The 21,326-nt window shown below is 50.2% G+C and overlaps 1 protein-coding gene across 12 annotated transcripts in view; it reads left to right on the top strand.

Moving 5' to 3' along the window:
- The first annotated feature begins 3,176 nt into the window (after nucleotides 1-3,176).
- MAP4 (microtubule associated protein 4) overlaps nucleotides 3,177-21,326 on the top strand; it is a 156,909-nt gene continuing 138,759 nt past the window's right edge. For 7 of the 12 annotated variants that reach the window (XM_032103298.1, XM_032100029.1, XM_032100863.1 and 4 more), the window contains exon 1: nucleotides 3,177-3,305. The gene's annotated coding sequence lies outside the window, so the exon portion shown is untranslated. Of the gene's footprint in view, nucleotides 3,306-3,919; nucleotides 4,026-21,326 lie in introns of those variants that run through there. The other 5 variants (XM_032118150.1, XM_032099196.1, XM_032101645.1 and 2 more) reach the window with 3 other exon arrangements.

Here is a 21,326-nt window from a genome sequence, read left to right as displayed (position 1 = left end):
TCACAGATTTTGTCTGCCTTGCACCGAGGACATTGGATCATGCTGCCCTCCCTTCCAGGCCACATGGAGATGGAGAGGACTCGGAGTCTGGAAAAGCAAGTGGAGAAATAGGTTATGTTCTTTAGAGGGACAAACAAAGGTAAAGGAGATGGTTTGAATTTTTGCACAGGTGAAGTGTATGGGGAGGCAACAAACGGAGCGTGGCCTGAGGTTGCTCCCAGGAAGCAGAGAATAGACTTCAGATTTTAAACTAAACTAAGGAAGTTTCATATTAAACAGCGCCCTGCAAAGCCATGCTAAGCTTGGGTAGATTAATAAAGTAGAAATGAGTTTTTCTGGGCAAGGTTGGAAAGCACAGGAGCAGCTAAGAGGACACATCTATCAGTGGTTCACCTAGGAACAGGCCCAGCTGGGATTTCATTGATGATTTTTTTCATTGATGATCTTTATATTGATGATTTTTGAGGAGTTACAGGAATTCACCTGTGTGGAGGATAGAGGTGCAGCTCATATTATATAATGTCCTTCCTTCCCTTCCCTTCCCTTCCCTTCCCTTCCCTTCCCTTCCCTTCCCTTCCCTTCCCTTCCCTTCCCTTCCCTTCCCTTCCCTTCCCTTCCCTTCCCTTCCCTTCCCTTCCCTTCCCTTCCCTTCCCTTCCCTTCCCTTCCCTTCCCTTCCCTTCCCTTCCCTTCCCTTCCCCTTCCCTTCCCCTTCCCTTCCCTTCCCTTCCCTTCCCTCCCTTCCCTTTCCCCCCCCATGGCTGTGGGGCTGTCGGAAGCCCCTTGTGCAATTCCATAGGGACGCTTGGGTTACAGTGGACAGTTGCCTGCTGCAATTTATAGTTTACAGTGGACACACCTGTGGCATTAAAGGTGCTCTATGATTTCAGGTGTGCCTAGCTGGGATTTGGGTGAGGTGTCAGAGCTGCTGTGTGACAGGGAGAAGCCTGGGCACACATGTCCTTAATCCACCAAAGGTTTGCTCCTGTGTGATTGCTGTGCAGGGAAGGCCTGGCTTTGGGCTCTCAGGTTTTTTCTTTTGGGGAACAAATTCCAGACTCAGAATTTAGAAGAAATGATCCTGAAGCTCTTTTTGAAGCCAAAAGCAGGTCAGCCCAGTGGTCAGACATGAGCTGATGGAACTCACTACTTTTTATTGTATTATTGTGTTGTAACCCCCTGCTTTTTGTTATATTACATGTCTGTTCCACAGACACAGGAATCACTGTCCTGCTCTAGGACCAGGGTGCCCCCTGTCTCAGAGACAGGCAGCAGAAAGGCTCCAGAGGGGAAGAGAGGTGGATTTCCTAAGGAGAGAGAGGGATCATTAAGCCTCTGATGATCAGGGTAGGCTGGGACAGCCCTGAAATTCAAACCACCGCCTGACCCTCCCAAAGAAAGCCATTAGGATGCTATTTTATCTTGGAGCTTAAAAATAGCACATGGTACAAGCAGTTGTTATGACTCTGCCTTTCATCAGGACACGGGATTTCCCTCTCCCAACTCCAGCCCTGGAAAGGTACCCAGGCTTGGGAGGTTGGGAGAGGGGTGGGCAGAAGATGCAGCTTAACCCCACCTGGATGGGGTGTGCCCCCTTCCACACCTCATGCCAAGGGTGTTTCCTCCCTCCAGTGCCCAGACATGAGGCACACCTATTTTTGTTTTAATTTAGTCACCATGCTTTGATTTTCTTATCTGGCAGGCCAGCGAGTCCCATATTTTCATGATTTAGTACCTCTGCAGCTCCCTCTGGGCAGATGGGTGACACAGAGCCCTGGGGGACATGCAGGAGCCTTGCTGTCAGCAGACAGGGGATGGTGTCCCTCCCTCCTGCCCGGGTTAACTCCCAGAGTACCCTGTAATGGTTTATCCATGAAGGATGGGGCTGAACGTTCCTCCTGCGTGGTTGCTGTCACTGCGCCAATCCAGTGTCACCTCGCTCTCGTCTCAGGGAGTTTCAGCCACGGGGAACGGTTTCACTGAGGGAAGCAATTGAGGTTACAGTGATGGTGGATGAGGGAACAGTGACCGGTGTCACCCGCCTGGACTTGTGCAAAGTGTTTGACTCTGTCCCACACGACATCCTCGTCTCCAAACTGGAGAGACAGGGATCTCCTGGATGGGGCACTTGGTGGATAAGGAGGGGGCTGGATGGTCACACTCAGAGCCGTGGTCACTGGCTGGATGTCCGAGTGCAGAGCGGTGATGAGAGGGATGCTCAGGGGTTGGGGAGTTCCAGTGCCTAAAGGGGCTCCAAGAGAGCTGGAATGGGACTTTGGACAAGGGATGGAGAGACAGGACACAGGGAATGGCTTTAAACTGAAGGAGAGTAGATTTAGAATGGTTATTAGGAAGAAATTCTTGGCTGTGAGGATGCTGAGACCCTGACACAGGGTGCCCAGAGCAGCTGGGGCTGCCCCTGGATCCCTGGCAGTGCCCAAGGCCAGGCTGGACACTGGGGCTGGGAGCAGCCTGGGACAGTGGGAGGTGTCCCTGCCAGGGCAGGAGTGGCACCGGATGATCCTTACGGTCCCTTCCAACCCAAGCCAGTCTGCGATTCTGTGACTCTGCAGCTGTGCCTGCTGTAAAAACATGGCCTTTCACCCCTCACCGTCCTGCTGTGTACACTTCATCCCTTTATCCTGTTTTCCTGCTCTCCTCCTGCCCTCCTGCATGCGCAGAGGGTTGCATTTCTGGGCCAGAAGGGCCACGGAGGATTATGAGTAGCAGCACGAGTGGTCCCTGCTGTTCGGCCACCTGGAGGGGCGGCTGGGAGCTCCATCTGTCCCGGGGCACTGCTTTATCACAGGACTCCTTCCACCTCCTCCACATCCACGACTTCTGTGCAATACAGGCACGCACACGCTCCTAGGCTTTCCTCTCCCCTTTTAAATACTGTCCTTTCCTGCCCCACCACACCCTTCCCAAGGCATGGGATCTCCTTCATCCCCTCAGCCGTGTCCCCTCAGCCGTGTGCCCTCAGCCGTGTGCCCTCAGCGCCGCCCCTCGGCCCCGCGCCCCGCCCCGCGCCGCACCCAACCGCGCTGCCCGTTCACCGCAGCGCCGCCCCCGCCCCGCGCGGCCGCGCGCCGCCCGCGCTCGCGCTGATTGGCCGGTGCCGGGCGCGGCGCGGCGCTGATTGGCCGGACGGCGCGGGCCCCGCCCCCCCGCAGCCAGCAGGGTAGTGCGCTCGGCGCGCGGCCAGCGCGGCTCCGCTCCCCGCTCCTCCTCCCGCCGGGCCCGCAGGGGACAGCGACACTCGCCAGGCGCCTCCGTCCCGGCGCTGCCCCGCGCCCCCGCCGCTCGGTAAGGCCGCGGGGAGGGGGCTGCGGCCGGGGACGGGGCGCGGGGACACCGCGCTGCGGGCGCGGCGCCCTCCGACGCGGCGGAGGGGCGGCCCGGGCCGAGCGGGGGCTCCGGCCTCGCCGGTGTCCGGGGGGCCGGGGCGGGCCGGGGCGGGGGTGGCAGGGGCTGCGGGGCGCGGGAGCCGCGCAGGGAGGGCCCGCAGCATCCCCGAGCATCTCCCGGGGGAGCCGGCGGAGGGAGCGGGCGCTGCCGGGGCGCGGCTTTGTTGCTCGGGGGCAGGGGCTGGGGTGGGTCCGGGGGTCTGGGAGGCCCCCCCGGGATTTCCCGGCGTTGCTCCCGCAGGGTCCCTTTGGATCCGGCTCCCCGGGCGCAGGGAACCGCGGGTTTCGCTCAAGGGCGACTCAGCGGTTCCGCACTTCTCCTTGGGACTTCTCGAAACTTTTTGTGCCGTGTTTTCCCCCCGTCCTTCCCCGCTCTGCTCCCGTTGGATCCCTCGTATTCCCGGCTTTATAAGGATGGCTGCGGGCTCGCAGCGGGGCACGGGGTGAGGGATGAGCATGGGCAGAGCCGCGGCTCGGAGCGCTGGGTGTGGCGAGCCGGGGATGCGCCAGGCTCCAGGCCTCTGCTCAGTCATCGCAGACGCAGCCGAGCCATAAATTCGGAGCGGGCCCGGTTTCGGGATGAGCAAACTTCTCGTACATGGCACGGCCGCGTTATAAGGTACAAGAATTAAGCAAATGTTCGCCACGGCGTGATGCAGGGTTGCTGTTAATACGTCTAAATTCAAGGTGGTGAAGTTTTTGGTTCTGCAGATGCTGTTCTGCTGCCAAAAGCTGCTTCTAAGTGTATCCTGGTAGTATGAGTGTTGTAAGCTCTCCCTCTCTTAGAGAGGTGTGTTAAAAGCCTGATCCGTGAACATCCAAAACCTGAATTTAGATGTTTAGTTCTCTTTTCTTTAGGTGGCTCTTGATCTCTCTTACTTGGTTGCTCCCTCTCTTATTTCCTTCCCCGGATTCCTGTATGGATTTAGCAGATTATCTCATTGATTTTAGAGTTTTTAAAAAAGTTTTTATTTAATTTTAAAGCTGGAATTATCTATTCAATGAGCCATGTTCTTCCCAGCTTACAGTTCCAGCCGAAAGGCTTCTTGAATAATACAATAGCCATCCAAGTCCTGCTCAGCGTTTCAGTGTGGAGTAACAAGCCTTGCTTGGGGCCTCTTTCTGCTCTGCGTGTGATGCTGCTGTAGCTTCATTTTGTAAACTGAAGGGACAGGACTGCGCTGGAGTTTTACAACTCTAAAGCTTCTTTTGTCCTCTGCCAGGGCCTGGTGTCCCATCTGGTATGTTTTGCTGGTACTGTATCTATAAGGTGCTGTTGCAGCTTGATTAACCCCTCCTTTATTTGAGAAAGAGAAATTGTAACTCGAAATTATTCAGGTTGACAGTACAACTATGATAAAGGTGATATTGGCTGGACAGACCTGTCTGTTAAATTTACTTTATGGGTTTTTGTTTGGGTTTTTTTTTTTTTTTGCGAGAACTGATGGAATTTCTGATTGTCCTTCCAGATGCATTTTGGAGGATTTGTGGGCTCTTTCAAAGTTTTTAATTTTTTTATTCTTTTGTGCCTTCTTGCATCAGAAGAGGTGAGCTTTTTCAGTTTGAAAAAGAGCTTAACTTACTTGCTGTTGCAACAGCAGCAATATCCTGTGTCTTTTGTTTTGTTTGGTAATGATTACATGTTAGTGGCAAATAATAAGCTTGAAGGCAGAATAGCTGATCTGTTTGTGACTGTGATTGTTGACTCTGAAGCTGAAGGCCGTGGATATTATTAAATCTGTTTCTATGTGTCTCTGCAGAAATGACATCAGGGAAAGATCAGATAATACAAAGAAGTGTCAGTGGTTTGAAGATGCCAGCCCGGGGAGTTCAGCTAGAGCCCAGTGTTGCCATGGGTACAGTTTGTGGGTCACCCCCGGTTCCCCCCGAGCCCTCAGCTGATATTAGGAGAGGATTATGTCACTCCTGTCCTTAAAGAACAAACGGGGAGGCTGTTGGAGGACGCTTATGGCAGCGGATCCTCGCTGGGGCTTTACTGGCTGACTTTATCAGCTTGTTCCTCCAAAGCCAGGGCTGTGGCAGGCACTGTCCCTGTGCTGGCCACTGATCCCAGGCAGGCTCCAGGGAGTGTGGGCCCCGTGGGACACCACGGCTCCGCTCTGCGAGCTGCAGGACCTCACCCTGGCAGGATATCTGGAGATCTGCTTTAACAAGTTGCCTAATTTGTCTGTGGGGAGCTTTGAAGGTTGTGAGTGCTGTGGTAAATGATCAGTGCAGCCCTGTTTGGGTGAGCACTGGAGTGGCCAGGGGGTGAATAATCACACCCCAGGCTCCCAGACACTGCTGGAACCAACCCGGAGTTACTCTGGGAGCAGGGTGTGCTGGTAAGTGTCATATACAGGTGGAAGTACTAATTCTGAAGTATTTGGGTTCAGTGCACTCGTTTGTTCCCTCCCAGGGACACCAGGCAGTTTAAGGCAAGGTTTTAAATAGCAGAGTGCTGCCTAAACTGTTCTGTGATGATATTAAACGCCCCCACGCCTCCAGCAGCCTGAGCAACAATGAGAGCAGAAGCCAGTTGGGTTTTTGGAGGGGCAGAAGGTGAGGCTGAGTGGAGGCTGGGGCAGGACTGGATTTCCAGCCTTAAGCTCGTTATGTGAAGTCTGATGAGTGCTCAGTTGAAACAAATGAATTACGTATTCCTGCTGGTAAAAGGGCTGACACAGCTGTAATTTCAGCGAATGGAGCTGTAATTATATTTGAGGTCCCAGCCCCTGTAGTATTTTAGTGGTTGCTTCTCTTCCCTAGAAATAAATGGATCTGAGCCATTAAATCAGATCTGAGTTCTTGCAGAGTTCAGGTCTGGTTTACACCCGTTGCTGTTAGCATGTTCTTGCTCTTGTGTACCTCAGGCTTAAACTCACCTGCTGTTTGCTGAACCAGTAATGTCTCCAGTGAGAACTCAGTACTTGGACTGCATTTGTGTCTTGATGTGCAAACTTCCAAATTCTGACCTACACCAAACTTATGACTAAGGGAAACCACTGGTCAGACAGGATTTAAAGTCTGTCAGGATGAATTCAAGCTACTTGCAATTCAAATGAAAGTGATGGTTACTTGAAAGCGAAATAATGTGTGACTATACCTTGGTTTGGTCCAGAAAAACCCCAAATAATTTATTTTGCTAGGCTAGACATAGATTGGAAGATAAAATTCCAGTCTCCTCCGCTGAGAATGAAGAGTTCAAGGCGTATTACTCATCGTGTTGTTGCGAGTCAGATTGCAGACAACAAAATTATAATTTGTGTAGGTACTTGTGGAGTTTCAAAGGCAAATTGAAGAAGCTGATACTGCTCTGAAAGGCAGAGTTATTTCCTGGAACTCCTGGTTTGTGCTTCCTGTCCCAAATACAACAGATGAATCTCTTGCTTAGTCAAATGTCTGTGTCCACAGCTTCCTTGTGCTTTAACAGCAACTGAAGTGATTATTTCTGTGCTTGCTTTTTTTCCTCCTTGAAGGCAAATGAAATTATAGTCAGCTGTAGATCAGAGAAACCAGGGGTCTGTGATTACAGCACATGGGAGGGTGGCAGAGAGCTCGAGCCTTGAGTCGGAGCCACCAGCGCCGCGTCATCTCCACAGAGCTCATCTCCAGAAGAGAGGGTGGATGTCCTTCGGAGCAGGTTCTTGGGAGATGATGGAAAAGCTGGGCTGAGCAGAGCAGGTAGGACCCCTGCATCCTGGGGGGGATTTCTCCTCCTACAGCTCAGAAACCAATTCCATGCCTTAGTGTTCCGCACATGGGAGGGAATTTCTCGTGGGAAGAAAAGGTCAGTGAAATCAGTTGCTGTAGATGTTATGCAGATTTTAACTTGGTAATGAGAAGAATGAAATACTTGTGGCTCACACTAGTGCCCTGTGTTGTTCCTGGGGAGGCTTCTTAAGATGATGTTAGAAATTATTAAATTTATTTAAAATTATTGGGAAATCTGACCCCGAAGGATTATGAACAGACATTGGTGTGATACTCTAGTGCTATTCAAAATTACATCAGGATAGTGCTGAGGATTTGTCCCAAACAAGATCAGTCTTGGACTCCTCTGAGTAAGTTACTCATTTTTGTATGTTGCCATAAGAGCCCATATTTTGGAATGCTGGAGAGCAAAACTTTTTGCAGTTGTTGCTGTAGAAAACACGGGAGACACCGTGTTCATGGGAAGTGTAGGTTACTCCCTGGGTAAAAACAGTGTGTATGTAAGTGATGGTGTATTCCAACTCCATAGTGCACACTGCTCCCTGGAAGTGTCTGCTGGAAGGTGGGAGGGCAGTGGGTTATTTATTCTGTTCTCCCCTGGAGACAGGGAGGGAAGGGGCTGACTTCTTCTCTCGCTCCTAGAAAAGGCAGCTCCTTACTGTTCCTTTTAATCCTTGCCTTATTTTACTCCCTGCCTCTTAGAATTTTTCTTGGGGACAGTGGCAGCTGCTGAATTGGTAGTTCCTCTGGGGAGTAGCAAGATACCAACATTGAGATAAAGCTCACAGTGTCCCTGTGATTTGAACAAAACTAGCAAACAAAAACAATAGTTGTAGTTGCATTATCGAGGGAGGTTTGTGTAACGCAATAGGCCCTGGATTAGCTTTCCTTTGCCAAGGTTGGATTTCCAGCCTCTTGGAGCTGTAACTCTCCTTGTACAGAGAGTTTAGCGTAGACAAACACCGTGCTGGAGTCTGTAGCCTGCCCAAAATGAGTGTGTTGGCAGAGTGGAAGAGTGGCTGTGTGGGTGGGAGGAAGGTTAAGTATCAGGTGTATCCCTGAGTGGGTGACGTGACACACACGGTGTAGCTGCAGATTAAAGTGGGATGAGCAGTGCCCGGCTCCGTGCTGGCTATCAGGCTACTCCGAGGAGCTGCAGGAGGCTTCTGGGAGAAGTATGCAGTTAATCACATCCATTAGCATGATTAAAATCCTGATTAGCCGGTGTCACTCACTCCCATTTTCCACCTACACTTTGCCCCTTTTCACCCGAGGTATTTGCAAGTACGAGCAGCAGCGAGGCCGGGCACGGTGCAGGCTCCAGCCACGGGATGGGCTCGTGAATGGATCCCAGGATTCTGGGCTTTGTGTTGTAACAAAGTTCCTCAGAACTCACAGCCCAGCTGCTGTCTGAACAGAACATCTGAAAAATCAGCCCCTCACAGCTGGAGGAGCCTCAGCAGGACTGTGAGGAATCCAGTGGAGCATGGAGTAGGCTCGTCTTGCTTGTCAGTCAGGTGCTCAGGGCTTGCTCGTGTTCTGTATCTGGTGTGTCATAACGCTGGAATTTTAACATCTGCATCCCTGGGTGCTGAGGAGCTCCTCGTGCTGGCTGGCACCTTGGGGCAGCAAGGCTCCTCTGGCCTCTAACAGCCAGGGCTAAATGGGCTGGAGAACAAGTCCAGGGATGGGATGATTGGGAAAGACAAGGCTCAAACTGAGGTTAGGGGAACTGCAGATCAGCTGGCTGGACTTTGACAAGAAGTGGAAAAAAAGGCAAAAAATGAGGTAATTGTGCAAATTCCTGTGTGCAAAACCTCTCTTCTTAAAAAACTTCACTGGCTGGGGAGATACTGTACATATTAAAACTGGATCCTTTTGGAAAAGCAAACGTCTCTGAGCATTAGGTCATACACTCCCAACACATTCCCGCCTGGGAGTGAGTCATTGTTCCTTTTGTAAAATTGTATTAGAGCTACATCATCCCCAAAAGCTGTTTTTCAGCTGAATTTAGGGTGTTGACACTTGCTCTAAACAAAGTAGAACTATGGGAGCATTTATCAGACCAATTTCAAAGTGTGTTTACATACTCTGGAGTTGCGACTCCCGGAGTGCTGGAGCTCAATTCATTCTTGTGAGTGGAAACCCTCATCTCTCGCACTGAGGATTGGAGCAAATACCTTCACATAACTTAACTGATGTTTGTGAAGTGCTTAAAATCCTCTGGAAGGGGCAGGGAAACATCTAGGTGCTTTTACCTGGTCTTATTTTTCCCTCCTCCCACTTGTTTCTTGCAGGGACTGTGCTGTGTCGGCTCTTTGCTGTAGATACTCCGGCAGTTTGTCCTTCCAGGAGCTGAGCGTTTGTTTCCATATTATGACTTTATTTTCTCTAACAAAACTCATTTGACGTTCCAGCCCTCCTCTGCTTTATGCTTTTCTCTCAGGTTGTTGTGCCAGAAGTTCAGTGCAGTGAAATGGGGCAGTGAGAAATGGGTCAGTGCTCAGGTGGGATTTCTACAACTAATTTTAGAAGCTGCGCTGATTCTGTTAAAGGGGAAGTAGAAACAACTGCTTAGAGGAGGGGATGTCAAGCACTCATCACACTGGCTTTGTTGGGGAAAATGTGATGGAGAAATGCTGTCAGTGGGATGAGTAAGAGCTTGGGGTGAAAGATCCTTGTCAGACTTTCATTGGAAAGGCTTAGGCTGCCAGGCACACCAGGATCCCAGAATGATTGGAGTTGGAAGGAGATCGCCCAGTCCAGCCCCTGCCTGGGCAGGGGCACCTGGAGCAGGTGACACAGGAACGTGTCCAGGGGGTTTGGGATCCCTCTGGAGAGGGAGACTCCAGGCCCCCCTGGGCAGCTGTTCCAGGGCTCTGCCCCTCCTCCATGGAAAGAGGCTCTTCCTCCTGCTGAGCTGGAACTTGCTGTGTTTTGGTTTGTGGCCACTGCTCCTTGTCCTGTCACTGAGCAGAGTCTGGGACCATCCTCTGGCAGCCCTGGGGGAGATTTGTGTGGATTGATGGGATCCCCTCTGAGCTTCCCTTGTGCAGACTGACCAGGCCCAGCTCCTGCAGTCTCTGCTCATCTGGGAAATGCTCCAGACCCCAAATCCAAGTTCAGTGTTGCTGTGTTTGCTGCTAACACCATTTCAGTTCATCAGAAAGGGAATCTGGGTGCAGACAGCAGTGAGGATAGGGCAGGAATTAGGCACTTGGAGCTGCTCTGAACAGGATGCAAACGGAAATCTGAAAGTTGTGCTTCACTGATAGTTTTCCTGTAATCCCCTCTGGAAAGCACTGGGCATTTTTAAGTACCTGACTCTTCATAGTTCAGATTTGCCAGGGTTTCAGGCACACTGAGAGGAAGAGCTCGACTGTGGTAAAAGGTTTTCCCTGGGTTGGACTGAAGGTCCTCGTGGCCTGGGAGGTGCCCTTGGCAGTGACATCTGCTCGGGAAGTTCACGTGTGCCATTCCCCAGGGGTAAGTGCAACTTGATCCACACTTGAGGAGAAAATCAGCAGTGATGTGAAATCAGTAATGATGCTGGATATGAAATGTGCTGGATATGATGTTGGAAATGCTGGGGAAAACCCAATTGTAAACAGCAGCTTAAAAAACTCTTTCAAAATGTGATTGTTGGTGCTGCTTGTAGCAGTTCCAAGTGCTTAATTCCTGCCTGTACCCTCATTGCTCTCTGCACCCAGGTTCTCTTTCTGGTGCACTGAAGTGGTGTTAGCACCAAACACAACGATTTTTGAATTTGGAAAGTTGCTTTTTCCAAGAATCCCAGAATGGTTTCTGTTGGGAGGGACCTTAAAGCCCATCCAGTGCTACCCCCTGCCATGGGCAGGGACACCTCCCACTGTCCCAGGCTGCTCCAAGCCCCAATGTCCAGCCTGGCCTTGGACACTGCCAGGGATGGGGGCTTTTGGTGTTGTTGATGAGGTGTATTCCTCTTTGTGGTTTTTTGTGTTTAACCTCTCAGTTGCAGCCATTTTTCTGTTGCAGCTTTATTAAGTGCAGTGCCCTGTTAAAAGATGCTCCTTTGCTTATCTGCAGTGGTTTTAAGGAATCTCAGAAGTTTTTCTGCTGTCCATGGATACTTTCACTGCTGTTAATTAGGTAATTGGAATCTTCCAAACTGGGATAGCAAAGACAAAAATCCCCAAGCAGCTCCTGCAGAGGCTCTGAATGAAGCTCTGCAGACAGGGGAGGCAAAGAATGAGACAAAGAACTGAGTCACCCTCGCTTCCTTCCTTTGGACTCTTGTGGTGGGAGTGAATCGTTTCTGTTTTTAGTCATAAATCAGAGCAATTAAAAAACGGTTCTGGATGCTAATGGCTGGATCATTCAAACTTCTAACTTAGCAGGAGCTGTGGATTTAAGTGATTTAAATAAGCAGCAGTAAATTAAATATACTGTGTGATGGCCTGTTGCTGGATTCCCACCGGGACATTATGGATGCACGGCCTCAGAAGTGCTGCTTTGATTGTAACTCTGAGTGCAGCCCCCAGCCCTGGATCCAGCACGGGAAGGAGCTGGAGCTGCCGGAGAGAGCCCAGAGGAGGCTCCAGGGGGATCCGAGGGCTGGAGCAGCTCTGCTGGGAGGAAAGGCTGGGAGAGCTGGGAATGTTCAGCCTGGAGAGGAGAAGCTCTGGGGTGACCTCAGTGTGGCCTTGCAGGGCCTGAAGGAGCTGCAGGAAACCTGGAGAGGGACTTTGGACAAGGCCTGGAGGGACAGGACACAGGGAATGGCTTCCCAGTGCCAGAGGGCAGGGATGGATGGGAGATTGGGAAGGAATTGTTCCCTGGGAGGGTGGGCAGGCCCTGGCACAGGGTGCCCAGAGCAGCTGGGGCTGCCCCTGGATCCCTGGCAGTGCCCAAGGCCAGGCTGGACATTGGGGCTTGGAGCAGCCTGGGACAGTGGGAGGTGTCCCTGCCCATGGCAGGGCTGGCACTGGATGGGCTTTAAGGTCCCTCCCACCCAAGCCATCCCAGGGCTCTGGATTCTGGGAATGTTTGGCCAGCTCTGCAGTTGGTCTGGGTGAGTTGAATGTCGGCTCCTGCCCAGGTTTGCAGGATGTGACTCCCAGAGTGGAAGTTGGTTCCACCTCCACCGGCACAGCGCAGGACACACCCACCAGGATGTCACCGAGGCTGGAATCCTGCACTAAATCCTGTTGGGATGACGTGCTGTGGGGCTGGCACACAACGTGTGCGTGTCAGGTGGTCCTGTGACACCACGATGATGGGGACTGGAGGATGCTGTGGGTGGCTCCAGCTATATTTTATATCACAAATTTGCATTTATCTATGAAACTACAATGTCTGTAATCTGCAGGGTTAATTTTTCCAGGATATCTTCATGCTTAAAGCATACATTCTGTTTTTCCTTAGGCTGTATTTTAACCCATTTAAGCATTTACAACACAAGAATTAAAGGATATTTCCATCTTGTGAAGGGCTGGATTTTCTTTAACTAGGTTTTTTTTTTAGGTAAAATGCACTTTTTTTTTTTTTTTTTTTTTTTGCCTTGGGATTTGGACAGAGCATGTAGGGCAATAGGATCAAGTGTCACATTGGGGATTACATATTTGTCCTGAAGTGAACCTCTTAGGAGCTTGCATGGGTGTAATTGGTGAATGACTGGATTTATAGGGATGTATATCTGCATTAGCACTGGTTTGATGTGACTCGAGCTGATTTGCTTTTGGTCCAAACTATTTTCAGCTTGGGGAATTGACTTTTAAGGAGAGATGCTATAATTTGCCTAAAACTGGCATTTTTAGGCTTGTATTTTCCCTTTAAAGCAATGGTGGTTTTATGAGGATTTAACAGCTCCACATATGAATGTGGAGCAGTTCTGCACGGCATTGTCTGGTGGCTGAACCCCAAATTTATCCCAAAAGCTGCACATCTATTTGAGACCTCTGGGTGTTAATGGTGTGGAATAAACCTTTATCATATCAACTTTACAAGATTCTTTTGTTGCATCAGTCACTGTCTTGTTCTTAAAACTGCAACAACTCTTTCACTCGTGGTGTTCTGTATTATTTTGGTGTGTTGTGTCCCTTTGCTGGCAGCTCCTGTGGCATTTCCCTCTCCTGGAAGGAATTAACATGAATTTGAAGGCGTTGGGGAACATGAAGGAAACTCCTTGCACCTCCAAGCTTAGTTTTCTGCAGCGAGGGTTTTGAACGTGCCAAATTAGCAGTAATTGCTGGTCTTGCTGACAGACTTTCCCTGTGGGCACATCCTCGTGTGCTTGTGTCTGAGCTGAGCCTGGCACCCTGGTTCTGCCTGCAGCTGGGATTGCAGCGGGAAGGGTTTTCCGTGTGGCTCTGGTGGGCAGTGGGAGCCCTGCCCTGCACTGCAGCAGCTCTGGGATCCCTTCAGGTGGTGATGGATGAGTGAATGGCTGTGATTCACAAAGGCCTTTAGTTCTACAGCGTTCATTTGCATTTTTTCCTTAATTACCCTGAGCTGTGTTTGTCCCACAGGTTTTCCTTTGCTCCCCTTCTCCTGCTGCTCTGCTCTCTCTCCAAAGCTCTCAGCTGCTGTTCTTTCTCCCTTATTTCTGTTTTCCCAGATCCTGTTTAAGGCCATCTGAGTGTATTCAGTGTAGGGTGGGTTTCTTTTTTTTTACTGCAAAGACCTTTTAAAAGGGCTGTTGGAGGGGTGAGTGGAGCACAGAATTTAACACACTGCTCCCAGAAATCCTGACTCTTGCTGGCATCAGCTGATGGTGTCTTGTTTAAACATACCACAGACTTGATGTTTTTTCCCCTTGAGGTTTTGACTTCCTGTGATAAAAGGAGATTCCCTTTTAAAGCAAAGCTCCGTGGTTATATAATGAGAGAAGGAAATACTCCAGAAGTGACACTGGGAGAATACTGACCGTTAGACAGGAGAATAGAAAATTCACTCAGGAGGGCACTGGTAACTCGAGTCCTCCTGGGAAAGTGAGAGGAACACATTTAAGGAATTAAGTAAGGGAGTGAGCAGGGCAGAGCAGTGGAAGGAAGGTTATGGTGAGGACAGAGCTGTCCAGTGCACGTCTAGGATTCCCCTCAGAGGGTTTAACTCTTTCCAAACTGCTTTTCCTCTCCTCCATAAGCTGCTGTGTTGTTCCCAAGCACCAGAAGTCTCCAAATCTGACCTTCCAAGAGCTGTGCTGGTTTTTGCTGTTGGATTTGAAGCCATGAGTAGAAGTTATTTTTGAATTTGTGCATGTGACTTTGTGTGTCCCCAGCAATGCCAGACCAGGGAATTCCTTCCTTCCTTCCTGGAATCCTTCCTTCCTTCCTTCCTCACTCTCTGTCCCCCCTTACCAGGGTTGCAAACTTACCAAGGACTGTGCAGGAATCAGAGTGGAAATTGGCTTTTTATGCTGTTGGTAGGGGAAAAAGGAAGTTTCTAAGGAAATTTGCTATTCCTCAGCCTGGGTTTTTGGGAGGCAGGGATACAAACTCCCAGGGAAGCCAGCTGGATTCTGGCAGGGAGTCACTGAACTCGCTGAGCCTTCGTAGTTCCTGCCCTTGGAGTTCAAACTCGGTGCTGCACACCCCCCACACTCCCTACAGACACTGCTCCTGCAAGTCTGAGGTCCCTGTGGATTTAAAAAGGAATATTGATTTCCCTGGTCTGCGATATGCCTATGGAAACCTGGAAAATGCCCACGATTCATCAAAATTAAGCTGGTTCTCTTTCTAGTCTGAGGTACATCCATTTTTTTCTAGTATGTAATTTATCTGTAGAATAATTTTTCAGCAGCCAGATATGCTGACTGTGCCTGTTATGTTTCCCCAGTGAAATTCCCTGGCAAGCCTCGCTTCTTCCAAGATCATTTTGAGGTGCTGATGTAATCAAATGGTCGAATGTGAACTCAACAAGAAATTATGTAGTGCAAAGTTTGCTCTTAAAATCCATATGGAATTAAAGTGCATTTGTTATTTTTGTGTATTTTTAGTGTAGGTATTTGTGCTATTCAGTACCTTTGCTCTTGCTAATTTTTTAATTAAGAGATGTCAGTTTATGCCTGCGGAGGGGGGAAGCAGGACCGGCGGTTACAGATCCTTAACACCTCATCAAAATTTCAGTGGGAGTTATTTTTTCAGCTCTATTTGAATAATTAAACATTGTGCTGAACTAACTTTGCAAATGTGGGGGGGGAGCACAAGGAGTAATGAAAATAGTTAATCTAAATTGAAATGCATTAGAGCATCCTGGTTGTACAGGTGTAACACCCTGCTTTATTCTAAATAGTTGTATTACTTAAAAGAAACTTCACAGCTTACAAACTGAGGAGTAAAATATAAACAGAGATTGGGAACTGATCCTCTGAAAGACAGAACTGAAACAGGGGGGTTCTGGTGATGAATATCTTGTTTAACACAGAGATCACCTTGAGTAGTATAATTTTCCGTACTGAATTTTTAACCCTTGCTTCAAAGCAAGGGCACTTCCAAAGTGCCTTGGGGGACCTGCATTTTGTCCTTAAGTTAGTTTAGTTTTCAAATGAAAGACTGTAGAATCTCATTATTTATGAAACAGAAGCTCTGGATTAAGCTCAGATGTTCCTTTATTAGAGAATTCCAACTACAAAGGGAGGCTGGGTATCTACCAGCTGCACTCGCTGACTGATAGCAGGCTTTTCAAAGTAGTTTTCGTTCAGCAATCCTGTTAATGCTTTAAATTCAAGCCTAAATTTTTTTGTGCGATTAGAGGTAGGAAGAAAAATAAAGTTGGATCAGAGGAATAAATGCAAATAATTCAGCATGAACAGCAGAGCAGGAGGGTGAGGTGAGTAAATTATTTTGATATGTGTTTGAAAGTCAGCAGGACAGTATAGCACTCCCCACTTTACAGCATATTAAATAACATCAGAATGTAAGAACTGTGAGACCACATCAGGCAAAAGGTTCAGGTACATGGGCTTTGGTTTCTGTTTTGTCCTTTTTTCATCTCCTTGGCTTTTACTCTCGGGTGGTGGGGAAGCGTGGGCTGTGTCCCCGTGTCTCCTTGTTTGTGCTCCTCCGAGAGTCCTGGGGACTCTGTGGGGTTCAGTTCACAGAATCCACACTGGGTTGGGTGGGAGGGACCTTCAGGATCATCCAGTTCCACCTCTGCAGCTCTCCTGGAGCCCCTTTAGGCCCTGCAAGGGGCTCTGAGCTCTCCCTGTGTCCTTCCCTTCTCCAGGGGAACATTCCCAGCTGTCCCAGCCTGGCTCCAGAGCAGAGGGGCTCCAGCCCTGGGGCAGCTCCAGGGCCTCCTCTGGGCTCTCTCCAGCAGTTCCAGGTCCTGGTGCCGTTGGCCCCGGGGCTGGGGCAGCTCTGCAGGTGGGGTCTCACCTGAGTGGGGCCGAGGGGCAGAATCCCCCATTTCCTGCTGCCCACGCTGGGGCTCAGCCCAGGCATGGGGGGTCTGGCCAGGGAATGTTCAGCTTCTCATCCCCCTACACCCCTCGGTCCTCCCCAGGGCTGCTCTCCATCTGTTCATCCCCAGCCTGAGATTGTCCCAGCCCAGGTGCAGGACCTTGCCCTTGGCCTTGTTGAACCTCCTGAGGTTGGCACAGTCCCACCTCTCCAGCCTGGCCAGGCCCCTGTGGATGCCCCATCCCTGCCCTCAGGCGTGGGACAGCACCCAGAGCTCGGTGTCACCAGCAAACTGCCCAGGGTGCCCCAGTGCCAGGTGTGTAATTTGGCTTTTTGAGTTTCTTCATCTCCTCTGCAGCAGAAAATGCCTTTCCCTCCTCAAAGCCAAGAGCTCTGTGCACAGGTTAGCACTGGTGGTGTCGAGGAAATAAGCCAGCTCCAAAGTCTCAATATTGGCAAATAAAGATTACCTGTGGCTGCCACTGTCACCTTTGTCCTCTCAGCACAAGGTTTCACACTTGCAGCTTGCAGGTGACACTAAACACTCCTCTCCCTGCTTACCTCTTGTGAGAGTTTTTCTGTTAATCTCTCACAGTACAGGAGCTGTGATTTCTAGATGAAATGTTTTATATTGTACTTCTCAAAAGCATAATACCAAAAAAGGGGGTTGTGTGTTGGGAGGAGCATTTGCATCTACTAAACAGGGATGTGGGCTGTATTTTATGGAACTGACTGAAATCTTACGGTTTTTAATTTGGAAATTGCCTGTGGATTGTTCTCTCTCAGCAAGTTTTTACTAAATTCTGTTACTCTACTAATTTATTTTTTTATATATTTTTGAAAAAAGAAAAATTGTGTTTTAAGATGTTCACCGGGTTGGCCAGATTCAAGGCAGGCTTTTGCTCTCACATGTCCTTTGTGTAAATTCTGGGTTAATTAAGTGACTCATTCATTCAGTCTGGCTGAGGCTCCACAGGCCAAGGAAGCTCCGGCAGCACATGATGGGGTGAAGGAAAAAACAAACCCAGCACAGGGTGAAACTCTCTGAGGCGTCTGAGCTTCCTTCTGGAAAGTGTATAGGGAATAGGCAGCCTGTGCCTCGGTGGAGATCTGCAGGATCAGGCATTTCACAGGACATAACCAGAGGTTCTTTGATTCCTGAACACTCCAGGGCTCCTGGTTTGTGTTGTCTTGATTTCTGAGGCCTGGCTGTTAATGGATGTCCCTGTGTTGTGGTTTCAGTTCTGTGCTGTACAATGGCAAATCTGAGTTCTGCACCGTTTAAACTGAGCAGGGCAGGGATGGATGGGATAGTGGGAAGGAATTCCTGGCTGGGAGGGTGGGGAGGCCCTGGCACAGGGTGCCCAGAGCAGCTGGGGCTGCCCCTGGATCCCTGGCATTGCCCAAGGCCAGGCTGGACATTGGGGCTTGGAGCAGCCTGGGACAGTGGGAGGTGTCCCTGCCCATGGCAGCGGTGGGAATGGGATGGTCCTTAGGATCCCTTCCAACCCAAAACAGTCTGGAATGACTTGTTTTATTCCAGCAAGTTTCTTGCTGTTGGGGTTTTAGGTTAGTCTTAGTTTTTTTTCCTGTTAATGGAATTTTCTCCCATATGCATGTTGCTAGGGGACAAATAGCTGTACTTAAGAAAGACAAAAAGGGGAGTGGGGCGGGCCTGGCTACTCCTTTGTGTACACCTGGGTGTGGGGGCAGTTCGCTCTGAGCGTCCGGAGAGAGAAGCTGCAGAGAAAGGAGCTGCTGCTTCTCTCTTTTTGGCCGTTCTTTCTTCCTGCTGGAAGCAACGCCGGGACCCCAAAAGCCGCTTTCCCTGCCCTGCTGGAGACCGAGCTGTGGCTGCCCTGCCCCGCTGCTGCTTCGAGCTTTCGCTACGCTGTAGCCCTGCTCGCCCTGCCTGCCTGGGCCTCCGTGGGTTTTTCCCATCTGGATACATCTCGTCTGCCACCCGGGATTTGCGTTCGTCCCTGCCGCTCCAGCCTGCCGCTCCAGCCTGCCGCTCCAGCCTGCCGTTCCAGCCTGCTGTTCCCGAGAGTCCGGGATCGGCTGCCCAGCGGTTTGTGAAGCTCCTTTGTCCCATCCCTTCCCGGGATCCCAGGCCCCCAGTGCCGCGTGCTCCCCGAGCTCGCTCCGGAGCGCCCCCTGCAGGCGCGGGGGAGCCATCGCACCTGCCCTGCTCACCGGGAGCCGCCAGCGCCCCTGCCGGCTGCGAGCGGAACTGCACCCGAGGGGAAAGGGCCCGACAGCCGAGAAGGCTGGGACTGGGTTTGTGATTGCTGTTACTGCCATAGTTGTTGTTGTTTTGTTTGACTGGTTATATACATATATATAGAGAGTAAAGAACTGTTATTCCTATTTCCCACATCTTTGCCTAAAGGCCCTTGATTTCAAAATATAATAACTTGGAGGGAAAAGGGGTTATATCTGCCACTTCAAGGGGGGGCTTCTGCCTTCCTTAGCAGACACCTGTCTTTCAAAACCGAGACACTTGCATGAAACACAGAAGCAGTTGCTGAAACACAAGTCAAAACCTGGAATGCCTGGTTAGGAGGGGATGGACAGACCTGAAAGTAGAACCTGCAAGTATTTCTTCTTTCAAACACCAAAGAGGAAAAAAAACCAAACCCAAAGAAGAAGCCCCTCCCTGAGCTCTCTAGAATTCATCCCATCATGATTCTAATAATTTAAGTTAAAAATTTTAAAATGTCTTATAAATATTCCAAATCTAATGAGGTAGGAATGTAAGAGAAAGGGAGGGGAAGCACTGAACACTTTCTGAATAATAAAGTGAATCTTTCTGTAAAACATCTTTACTAATTAATCCAAAAACGAAGCAAACAGAAGTACAGCAGCTTGTAACAAAAAGCTTTTTGATGGAGTTTGCTGCTGGGAATGAGCTCATCCCGGTGCCCAGCTGGGCACTGGGCAGGGCTGGAGCTGTTTGCTGAACCCAAGGGAGCTGCGTGGGCTGTGGGCTCGTGCTGGGGGGAGCTGCGAGTGTGGGGCCATTCTGAGCTTTCCCTCCTGCTTCCACAGGTGGAGTCAGCAAGAATTTGGATTGTGGATTTGCTGTACTTACTTTTCTTGCAATTGCATTGATTTTTAGGTACATCAGGAGGGCTGGAGGGGGACTCTACCAAGGGCATGGAGCGCCAGGCCAAGGGGGAATGGCTTTAAACTGAAGCAGGGTAGATTTGAATTGGTATTAGGAAAAAATTCTTGGCAGTGAGGGTGGGCAGGCCCTGGCACAGGGTGCCCAGAGCAGCTGGGGCTGCCCCTGGATCCCTGGCAGTGCCCAAGGCCAGGCTGGATGGGGCTTGGAGCAGCCTGGGACAGTGGGAGGTGTCCCTGCCCATGGCAGGGCTGGCGCTGGCTGGGCTGTAAGGTTCCTTCCAACCCAAACCTCTCTAATGAAAAGTTGTTACAGAATGAAGAAATGTGGTCCCCATCCTCATTGAGAAGCATCACTTTGGTCCTTGGGCGGAGCCAAGCAAGGTTGAAATTAAAAATGATGTAACAGTGATCCTTGGCTTCATAATTTTAAGTTATTCCTTTTAAAACATAGTACAGTGAATCGATGTGCCTTCTGTGCTTTCTACCTGTTTCTGGTTTTAAAATGATGAAATTGTTGCTTTAAAATAAGCAGTTGATTGGGAAAACTACTTGTAGTAAGGGCAAACCCTGAATATTCAACTTGTACAATGCTTGTGGGGGTTGACACTCGGATCTTGCTGAGTGGGAATTCAGTGATGTGCCAGAAACACAGTTTGCTTCATTCTAAGTCAGCTTTAAACACCAGAAGTTGTATTATGCATTGTTCTTTCAGTTTCTCACCCTGATAAGCTGCTTTGTTGTCCTTGGAGGCACTGGGAGCCTCATGCTGGTTCCAGTTTAAATTGCAATATCTGTGTGTAGGGGAGGCCCGAAGGTTTGGAGTCTGCAGAAACTCCAATACAAATGTTTGATTTCTGCCAACTAAAGAAGTGCTGAGAACTGTAAAAGTAACGGAATTACATGTGAGGCAATGTGTTAGACTTGTCTCCCTTGTCCCTGGAATTTGTCTTTAAAACTATGGGAGAGTTAATTAGGGTTTGAGTTGTAACAGCTCCTACACATGAATGCAGCAGGAGCGACTGAATTCATCGTGGTGAGGGTGACTCAGAAATCCCCAATTCCTGAGCTTTGGCACAGTTTTTGTTCCGTCAGTACTGTCAGATGTGGTGCACAGGCCAGTGTCACTGCATTCCCACCTCCTGGGTGTATTCCCACCTCCTGGGTGCATTCCTGGAGTAGTGAATGCAGTACTGGGAGTGGAGCCTGTCAGTGCAGGGCTGCACATGGACAGGGCAGCAGTGAAAGGGCTTTGCTGGGTCTTGGAATCCCAGAATGGTTTTGGCTGGAAGGGACCTTAAGGATCATCCAGTGCCACCCCTGCCATGGGCAGGGACACCTCCCACTGTCCCAGGCTGCTCCCAGCCCCAGTGTCCAGCCTGGCCTTGGGCACTGCCAGGGATCCAGGGGCAGCCCCAGCTGCTCTGGCAATTCCAGCCCAGCCCCTCCCCACCCTCCCAGCCAGCAATCCCCAATTCCCAGTCTCCCATCCATCCCTGCCCTCTGGCACTGGGAAGCCATTCCCTGTGTCCTGTCCCTCCATGCCTTGTCCCCAGTCCCTCTGCAGCTCTCCTGGAGCCCCTTTAGGCCCTGCAAGGGGCTCGGAGCTCTCCCTGTGTCCTTCCCTTCTCCAGGGGAACATTCCCAGCTCTCCCAGCCTGGCTCCAGAGCAGAGGGGCTCCAGCCCTGGAGCAGCTCTG

This window comes from Corvus moneduloides, chromosome 1, assembly GCF_009650955.1.
Source record: "Corvus moneduloides isolate bCorMon1 chromosome 1, bCorMon1.pri, whole genome shotgun sequence".
Taxonomy (NCBI): domain Eukaryota; kingdom Metazoa; phylum Chordata; class Aves; order Passeriformes; family Corvidae; genus Corvus; species Corvus moneduloides.
The sequence above is the reverse complement of the archived record's forward strand: the minus strand, read 5'-3'. Positions and strand labels throughout refer to the sequence as shown.